A 9,039-nucleotide genomic window follows, 5' to 3' on the forward strand; every position below is an offset into this window, starting at 1 on the left:
TGCCATCCACAAATTAAAACAAAAAATGCTCTGAATGTTTGTTATTTAAATGTTTCATGCCGAGAGGGAGGAATCAGAAGAATTAAGGCAAGGAAAATTAAAACCTAAGACACTAATAAAAAATAAAATAGCAACTATGAAACCTATTTAATTCCTGTTTATTTCCTTTGAAAATAAATTGTGACTCACCATTAAATCCATACTAGTGACCTGTGCATTTAATATTTCAGGGAAGACTTCACAGCTGCCTTGCATGAAGTATTTCACCTTTGGTTTCAGTTTTTGTGGAGTTTTAGCGTTTTGTGCTTTTAAACCAAACCATTTAGTTTTTGTTTTCTTTCTTCAGTATCTTCGTTCTTTATTAGACTGCCTTTGCTCTGAGGATTACATGCATCATAACCCAGCTGTACTGGTCTACCTTCTCATATCAAATACTAACTTTTCTCACTACCCACATACCCATCTGACTGTCTCCTAAAGTAACTTTACAAATTTTTTAAAATAGGAATTTCCTAATGCCTAATACATGAGCCGCATGAAAGGAAATCATGCCTTATCAAATTAAAAAAGCATATTTACCGGGAAAAGTTAACTAGACTTGGTTTATTACTTGAATTTGGAAAAGTCTTGCCTAGCCGATAACTCTGTGATTCCATCCATTAAAAAAAGAAGAATTTAGGACATCAGCACCACACAAAGCCATTTTCTATTAGAATTGCAAATATTATTTAACTGTATTTGGCATTAAATGGAATTTTCTTACTTACCAATTTTTCCAGTCTCTTAGGTTCTCTGTTGGCAAGATAGGATCAGCAACTGAGTGTAGCATTTGATGTAGAAGGAAATAGATTTTGCTTTCTGCCTGGACTGCTCGTGTTGACCAGTGGGAAGCACTGCATTAGCTCTCAAATCAAAACATTTAAAGTGCTCTCTGAAATATTGACATCTTGCCAAATGCTTGAATGTCAGGTACTACAGATGTCCAGGGTTCTTTGGAGCCCAGTTCTAATATGTGCTTGTATAACTTGGATCTGATTTGGATTTGCTTAGGGTTATAGATTACCAAGGCCTGACTAAATAGTAAATTGTATGAAACCAGCTGTGGAAAGAGACCCAGCAAGTGAGAACTCCAGCCAGCAGGAGGCTACATCTTTCCCATGCTTGTTTATGACCTTTTCCTGTGAAGCTGTTGTAATAATAGCTTCTGTATTTATTGGGAAGTATTTTTAAGTTGTAATTCACATGGCTTCAAACTAACTTTTTGAAAGTTGTTCAAAACCAAAAAATATTTGACAGTAGAACATTTGCACGTTTTCTCCTTTCAGTGCCAGGGAAGGAGGCGGGAAAGCTGTTTAAGTAGGTGTTAACCTGAGGGTCTTGATTGGTGCAGAGCAAGATAACTGTCTAATGTGAAGAGATATTGAAAGGACTATACTATCTCCTCTGGGACTTGGGGGATTTGCTCCTCTAGACTTATCCTGTTCTAGGGATGGACTTGATGCATGACAGTGCCTCCTCTACTTCATCTGTTTTCCTGACACATTTCCAGCCTTGAATTGGGGCTTTGGGGTCTCTAATCTTTCTTCGCATTACCCTCTTGACTTAAATCTGGTTTCATAACATTCTGTTTCTGTCCTGGGTTGGCTCCAATGTCAAGATATTTCCTTCTTTAACAAATTATTTCTGTGGCTCTCTGAAATTATGCTCTGGATTAATACAATCATAATACATCTTTAAGGAGGAAAGGCCTGGGTCTCCTTTACTCCATCTACTTGAATTCATCCAGTTTAGGGCCTATAACATCAACATTACCCATTTGACCAGTTTCTTTCCTGCTGTCCTAGAGAGGCATGCTCATGATCAATCATGCCTATTGTCATTGTCAAATAATAGGAAAACCCTCAGACTCTCCCTTAAGTGTGAGTCCTCTTTATTAGCAGTCATCCAAGTGATACCTTTATCTTCTTATCCAAACTTGTTGGAAATGATCTGCATTTGCTGTCTATACTTTCCCATTCACTCTGTAATCTAGTCCATCCACTCTGCCCTCTGTCCTCAGCACTTCTCCAGAACTGCCAAAGACCTCCTCACTGCGAATTGCTCAATCCAAGTGGACATTTTGAAAGATTATTTTTTGTCTTAGAGGTAGTTTTTGGGGATTGTGGTGAAATCCACATAACATTGACGAACTTAACTATTTTCAAGTGTTCAGTGATGTTAATTACATTCACATTATTGTGCAGCCATCATCACCATCCATCTCTAGAACTCTTTTCATCTTGCAAAACTAAAATTCTGTACTCATTAAATAATAATTCCCCATTTTCCCTTGCCTCTAGTCCCTGGTACCTACCATTCTTCTCTACAAAATTGACTATTCTAGCTATCTCATAGAAGTGAGATCATACAGCATTTGTCCTTTTGTGACTGGCTTAATTTACCTAGCATAATGTCTTTCAGGTTCATCCATGTTGTAGCATGTGACAGAATTCATTTCTTTTTAAGAATGAATGTTCCGTTGTATGTATATAACACATTTTGTTCACCTGTCCATTGTCCCTTGGGTAGCCTCCACCTTTTGGCTATTGTGGACAATGCTGCTATGAAAACAGGTGTGCAAATATCTTTTTAAGACCCTGCTTTCAGTTCTTTTGGTTATATGCCCAGAAGCAAAATTGCTGGATCATATGGTAGTCCTATGTTAATTTTCTAAAGGAATTGCTGTACTGTTTTCCATAGAGGCTGAACCATTTTAGGTTCCCACCAACGGTGCACAAGGGTGCCAGTTTCCCCACATCTTTGCTAACACTTGTTTTCCATTTGTGTGTTGTGTTTGTTCTTTTTCTAGTAGTAGCCATCTTAATGGATATGAGACATTAAGGCAGCTTTTGATGGTGATTCTTTCCTTGGTACTTTGGCCTACGGTTCTTGTACCTTTCTGACACTGTTCCTCCATGATTAAGGGCTTGCCCTTAAATGTTGATGTTTTATGGATTCCATCCTCTGCCCCATGCTTTTGCCTTTCTCTGCCCTTGTCCTGCCCTGTTAGCTAGCACTTGTGACATCTCTGCCGGCCTTTCTCAATACCTTGCACCTCTGTACACTGTTGTTCCTTGCATCTTTCTACCCAGATGTTCCTTGGGTTCTTCCTACTCAATATGTCCTTCTCTCTCAATTTGTGATAACACTATCTACCCACCACCCAGGCTGTCAACCATTAAACACTCTGTCTCATCCATTCTCAGCCAGTCAGTCGCCAGAGCCTGGTGATTTTTTTTTTTTTAAATTCTTAAGTATTTCTTGACTGTTATTCCCACCAAACCTCAGGTCATTTTTTGTTGGTGTTCCCTGCCTTCAGTCTCTCTCCCACCCACAGGGTCTGTCCTCCACTCACCCATGAGAAGAATCCCTCAAAATACAAGCAGAGCTATGTCCCTTTTGTGGGTCTCTAACTCTTACAAGATAAGTTCATGGTGTTTAATTCGGTACTGAGTTCTCTGTAATTTGAAACCTCTTCTTCAGCCACTATTTGCCTTGATCTGTATATCACAGCAACACTCACCTGTTTGAACGTTCTGTGAATATCTGTGGCTCTTGCTCCCTTGCTTGGGCCTAAGATCTTTCCTCTGCCTAGAATAGCTCTCTGGAATAATTTTTCTCTCCTTTCACCTGGCTTACCCTGAATTTGAATTGCATTTTTAAAAATTTCAGCTATTTGTGTACTTCTCGATCTTTTTTATATCCACATGCCACCTGATCTGTGTATATCTGATATTTATGTACATGGAATCACCTTAAAAATTAAATGTTGGCCGGGCGCGGTGGCTCAAGCCTGTAATCCTAGCACTTCGGGAGGCTGAGGTGGGTGGATCATGAGGTCAAGAGATCGAGACCATCCTGGTCAACATGGTGAAACCCCGTCTCTACTAAAAGTACAAAAAATTAGCTGGGCATGGTGGTGCGTGCCTGTAGTCCCAGCTACTCGGGAGGCTGAGGCAGGAGAATTGCCTGAACCCAGGAGGCGGAGGTTGTGGTGAGCCGAGACCGCACCATTGCACTCCAGCCTGGGTAACATGAGTGAAACTCCGTCTCAAAAAAAAAAAAAATGTTTACCCTCATCCTAAGTAAAAATAGCTTTCAAGTAACAGATTTTGTGGTTCTTTTAACATAACTTGAAATAATTACATAGCTGTATAATAAATTTGTCTGAGTTCTGTTTATCCTCAGTGTTTATCATCCCTGTGGAAACACTACTTTCAGATGCAGTTGGCTCACCCTTTCCTATGGGAGGCTTTTCCTGAACTACCCATTCCCTCCCTCCCTATGGAGAATAAACTCACCTTCCTGTCTGTTACCAAGAAGTATTAGTCGTATCTCAATTCATTTGTTCTTCTATGCATCTCTTTATCCAGTCAACCAACTAATCATATATTAGTAACCTTCTATATTAAATACTGTGTGAGGTACACCCAGGAGTAGTGCTTAACCTATTTATGCCTAGTGTTCCATTATTGGAATGTTAAGCTTTTGGGAGTTATTTATATCCTGCTGCTCAAGGTTATTGCCAAGGTCTGATTTTTCACACACAAAATTGCAACCTCCGGCATCAATACTGATTTTTGATTATCTGCCAGTTGTTTCTGCCAATTAGATTGTGAGCTGTTAAGAGCCAGGGCAGTGTCTTCATTTTGTATCTTTCGGCACCTGATATTTTTATTCATTGAGTTAAAGGAATATAAAAGTAAAGATGTGTTGCTTCCTTAATTTTGTCCTTCTTTCAAGTTTTGCTTATAGTTGTGTTTCGTAAATGATACTTCTAAACATTGATAAAGGCCAGAGTAAAAGTAAAAAAGTAAAAGTTAATATGTTCTTTTTTATTTTTGAAGGCTTATGATGTGTAAAAATAGACTGTCTTTTATACATACTCAGTTTACTGTGAAGGAATAGGTTTGTTCATATGTAATCTACTAACTCCTAGAACTTGTCCAGAAAACCTTGAGTAAAATGTGTATATTTTAACCAGAACTGCTATTTGGGGTTGTGCGGATCAAACCTGGTCCTGTTTTATTGATTTAAAACAATGATTGTAGTGTTAGAAGGAGCATGTACTACATTAAAATGACATAGGGAATATGTATATATTTAGGGGAATATTTATTTTAAGGAGACTTACCCCTAAAATAAATACTGCATTTTGTGAGCTAAAGGGAGAACTGATACTGCCTGAAACTAAAGTCCCTGTATTTTGAGGTTAACACTCTTGGGAAATCGTAAGGAAAATGTATTGACAGAATCAACTAGCACGCAGCTAAGGACTTTTGGTGATCTGGGGTCATGACAGGCACTCTGTATAATCAGATAAATGTCAGTTTCTGGGATTTAAGAGCCTGTTCCAAGAAAAAGAAGCCAAGTTAAATATGGAGAGTATATTCCTATAAATGAGTTAATTTGAGAGGCACATACACTGCAGTCAGATTGATCATGTCTACAGTTTCACACTGTGCAGGAAACCATTGACTGTCCCAGGGGCCTTCCGCTCTTACCCCTTGCTCCAGTTTTGAGTGGAGCATCAGCAGCATAAGATATACACTTTAGTATGGCTTCGACCATGTTCATTTCCAAACACACCATCTGTTTTGTCACCTCTGGTCTTTGGTAGGCTGTTTCCTAATCCTCGCCAGGACCCTCTTAAATTCCATTTTTGTGGAGCTTTCCTTTATCTTCTTACTGAGAATGAATGTTTTCTTCTCTCTGAATTCCTATAGTGCTTAATTTCATTCTGCTTAGGCCACCCCTCAGGCCTTGTACTGTATCACAGATGGTGATGGCTGTGTCTTCTGATTTTTTTCTTTTTTTGTCAGGGTGAGGGTTTGGGGAGGTGGGTATTTTGTTGATGTTGCTTCAGTCTCATTCATGGAGTCATTTGGCCTGCCTGGGGAATGGAGTGGGGCAGTTGACTTTTCTGCAGCCTCTGTCATCAATATTGTCAGGCTGTCCAGGATGACTTTTTGAGCTTGGAACATCATCCTTTTGCTGAGAGCAATCTGTGGACACTTGACTCCTAAGACTTAGCTCCACTGAAAAAAGTCTTTTATATCCAAGGTGATTGCATTTAATCAGTGGGGACTCCGTTACTTTTCCTTTTTTCTTCTTCTTGTCCAAGAAACGTATACATTTGATAGATCTTTTTTAAAATTTTTGTTTTTTTGTTAAACTTTTAAGATTTATCAAAGGTATAAGAAACAATTTTTTAAAACTTAGAATGAAAAATATAGCAGTCTATTCCCTTTTCTTATGCCCTAGTAGCTGCCTCTTTCTCCTTTTAGCTATTTTTAGATAGTAGTGCCTGTATTTCCTGTGTAACTGTAGGTTCTTGGCTTTTGAAAGTATCTGTCTACTTCTTTATGTGGAAGATGAGGATTTAGCTAGCTCACCCTGCATGTTTCCCTTTTATAATTATGTACATAATTTTTTGGATAAATCAGCATCTTTCATTCACATAACTAGAGCTATATGAGTTTTACTTGTAGCAGAGGCATTTCATCTAATGACCAGGAGAAACCTTGCCGTCTTGTTGTGTCTAATAAGGGCAGGCTTCCCCCGGGTTCTGCCTGCCCATTTTCCCATTTATAATTTGTTCTATATAAATGTTATATAAATGTTAGCTATATGTAAACATGCTATATAAATGTTAGCTCTTATTATTTCTATATTATATATTAAACCAAACCTTATTTAAACTAGCTCTTAGGTAGAAGTGTATGTATAAGCTTAAAAGTACTTTTGTGAACAGCTGCATTTAGAGAAATATGTGAAGTTCAAGTGTATGTTTATGTAGATGTTAAAACTTTTACAGCATAGATGCTTCTTAGCACAGCTCAACAGGCAGAGGAGATTTGTGTTGTAAGTGTGCTCGTTATTAATAACTTTGTGTTATATTTCACTGGAGAAACCTTCTAGCTTACCAGTTTTAGGCATTTTGCTTTTGGCAGGTTGCAATTATTGCTGTCTTGTTAATGTCACATACGTGATATATAGACACCTTCCAAAACTGTGTTTTTCGTTCTTGCCTTCCTAGTTGAGATTTATCTGCTACCAAAAGTCTAAATCAGATTCTGATACTTTGCCTTGCTGCTCTTTTTTTGTAGTTTTCCCAGAAACCTTATATTATACTTAACATGAATATAGTATCATAATAAGAAAGGACTTTGCTTGTATTCGTTTAAAAATGTAGAGAAGGACTCAAAAGATAGGAACTTTCGAGTCACAAATAGGCAGGCTGAGGATTGGCTTATGGAATTGATGAAACTGTTTGGAGACCAGTTTCATGTAAGAATAAGCAATCTGAGGATTGAACTAATAGACAACAGGGAATGTGAGAGGGATACAGTGACTTCCATTTGTTTGTAAAAAGGCTATTTTGGGATTTATACTAATGGCTACCCTTCATGTGTGACATACAGTGTGACTTATATCTACCTCAACTTTTGCCATAATTCAAAAGTTGGAGGGAGTGTGTAGATAATGAGCATACAGTAGAGTAGACAGAAAGTCCATGGCAGTTAAATTGCTCAGCAGAAAAGGCATTTGGCGGGGGTGGACAGTGTGAGGTTGGGGAGGCGGTGGGGTGTAAATACCCACCAGCTGTGGCTCTGCGATGGCTGAGGAAGAGGGTCTGTGCTTTTGTGGGCCTTTGCAGACATCTCTGAGCACACGCCTTTTTTCCTGTAGCTTTCCAGTCCTTCTATAGGGGAGCTCAGAAAGTCCATCAGAACTGGCCCCGAGATGAAAACTTTGGCCATAGCTAGTGTTTTATCCAAGACAAATGAAGAAAAAAATAGTGAACTTATTTACTCCAGCATGGAGACAAAGTCAGGATTTGATTAATTGTAATTCTTTGTAGTTAATGCTACATATGTGATATATAGAGTTAAATTTGGATATAAAAGCCAGCAGCTCTGCCTCTTATAAACCAGGGACCTTGGGCTAGTTATATAATCTCTCTCAGTCTGTTTCCTCATCTGCAAAAAGAGCCTAGTACTACCTTCCTCATTAAAGTTGTTGGAAGTTTAAATCACATAAGGTGTATTTTCTTACTGTAATGCCCAGCTCTAAGGTTAGTAAATGATAGGGGCTCTTTTTACTATGACAGGCTAATTGTCGCTTTACAGTGTTTTCAAAACTGCATTGTTGAACATGTGGTAGATGGAAATAGAATGCTATGCTTTGTGTTTTTAATGAATGTTAATTGTTATGGAAAGATGCAAATTTGACTAGTTCTTTGACCCAGCCACTGTGGTTATGGGAAAGTTCTTTTAGATATACAGCCATACATAACTCACAGAAAGTATTTCCAAACTATAATACAAGAAGAAATAAGATCTCATATGCAGTAGCCTGGTGAACTCAAACCATTAAGGATGGGGCAGCCATGATGGAGTGCTTCTCAGAGCTTTACATTTTTGCCTCAACATGCCTGAGGTGATAGGATACATTCTCATCTGTGCTTTACTCTGTGGTCTCAGTATGGAAGGGATGAAGACACATCCAGGATCAACCAGAGCTGGTGGTCTTTCCATTGCCCCCATTGCCATTCCCATTCTGTCTCTACAAGGAGTGTGAATAAGCATGGCTCTATCTTTCTTCCCTTCTTCTCAACCGCAGAAATTTCTTAGGGTTTTGCTATTTTTTTCCTAATGTAGGCAAAACATGTGGTCCCAAAGTACCTTCCCATTGGCAGAAATCACAACAGAATGCCGCCATACAGGAAAGACAAAAACTTATTAAAGTGATTATATTATTTAGCAATGTGAAGATGCTAAATAATATTTTTCTTATTTTGAAACATTTAATGTTTAGAAACATTTTAAAAATGTTTCTCTTATTTTAAGACCTAAGAGATGCTAAATAATAGTAAAGGCAGGAAACATTTATTTTTCTTTGTTAGAACAAAAACTCAAATGAGCAGAGCGTTTTGTTAATATTTTGTTAGTTCAGCTGACTGGTTATTAATCCATTCTGGGTTTTTTTTTTTTTTTT

General features: G+C 38.2%; 2 protein-coding genes across 12 annotated transcripts in view; one reads left to right on the forward strand and one right to left on the reverse strand.

Moving 5' to 3' along the window:
- Positions 1-9,039, forward strand: part of MED12L (mediator complex subunit 12L) — a 363,255-nt gene that overhangs the window by 168,426 nt on the left and 185,790 nt on the right. The gene's annotated exons all lie outside the window — the stretch shown is intronic.
- Positions 1-9,039, reverse strand: part of P2RY14 (purinergic receptor P2Y14) — a 63,670-nt gene that overhangs the window by 27,432 nt on the left and 27,199 nt on the right. For 3 of the 7 annotated variants that reach the window (XM_017522857.2, XM_017522852.2, XM_017522853.2), the window contains exon 1: positions 768-3,848. The exons of 3 other annotated variants lie outside the window; for them this stretch is intronic. The gene's annotated coding sequence lies outside the window, so the exon portion shown is untranslated. Of the gene's footprint in view, positions 1-767; positions 3,850-9,039 lie in introns of those variants that run through there. One more of the 7 variants, XM_037736432.1, reaches the window with a different exon arrangement.

This window comes from Cebus imitator, unplaced genomic scaffold (assembly GCF_001604975.1).
Source record: "Cebus imitator isolate Cc_AM_T3 unplaced genomic scaffold, Cebus_imitator-1.0 Scaffold25, whole genome shotgun sequence".
Classification (NCBI taxonomy): Eukaryota; Metazoa; Chordata; class Mammalia; order Primates; family Cebidae; genus Cebus; species Cebus imitator.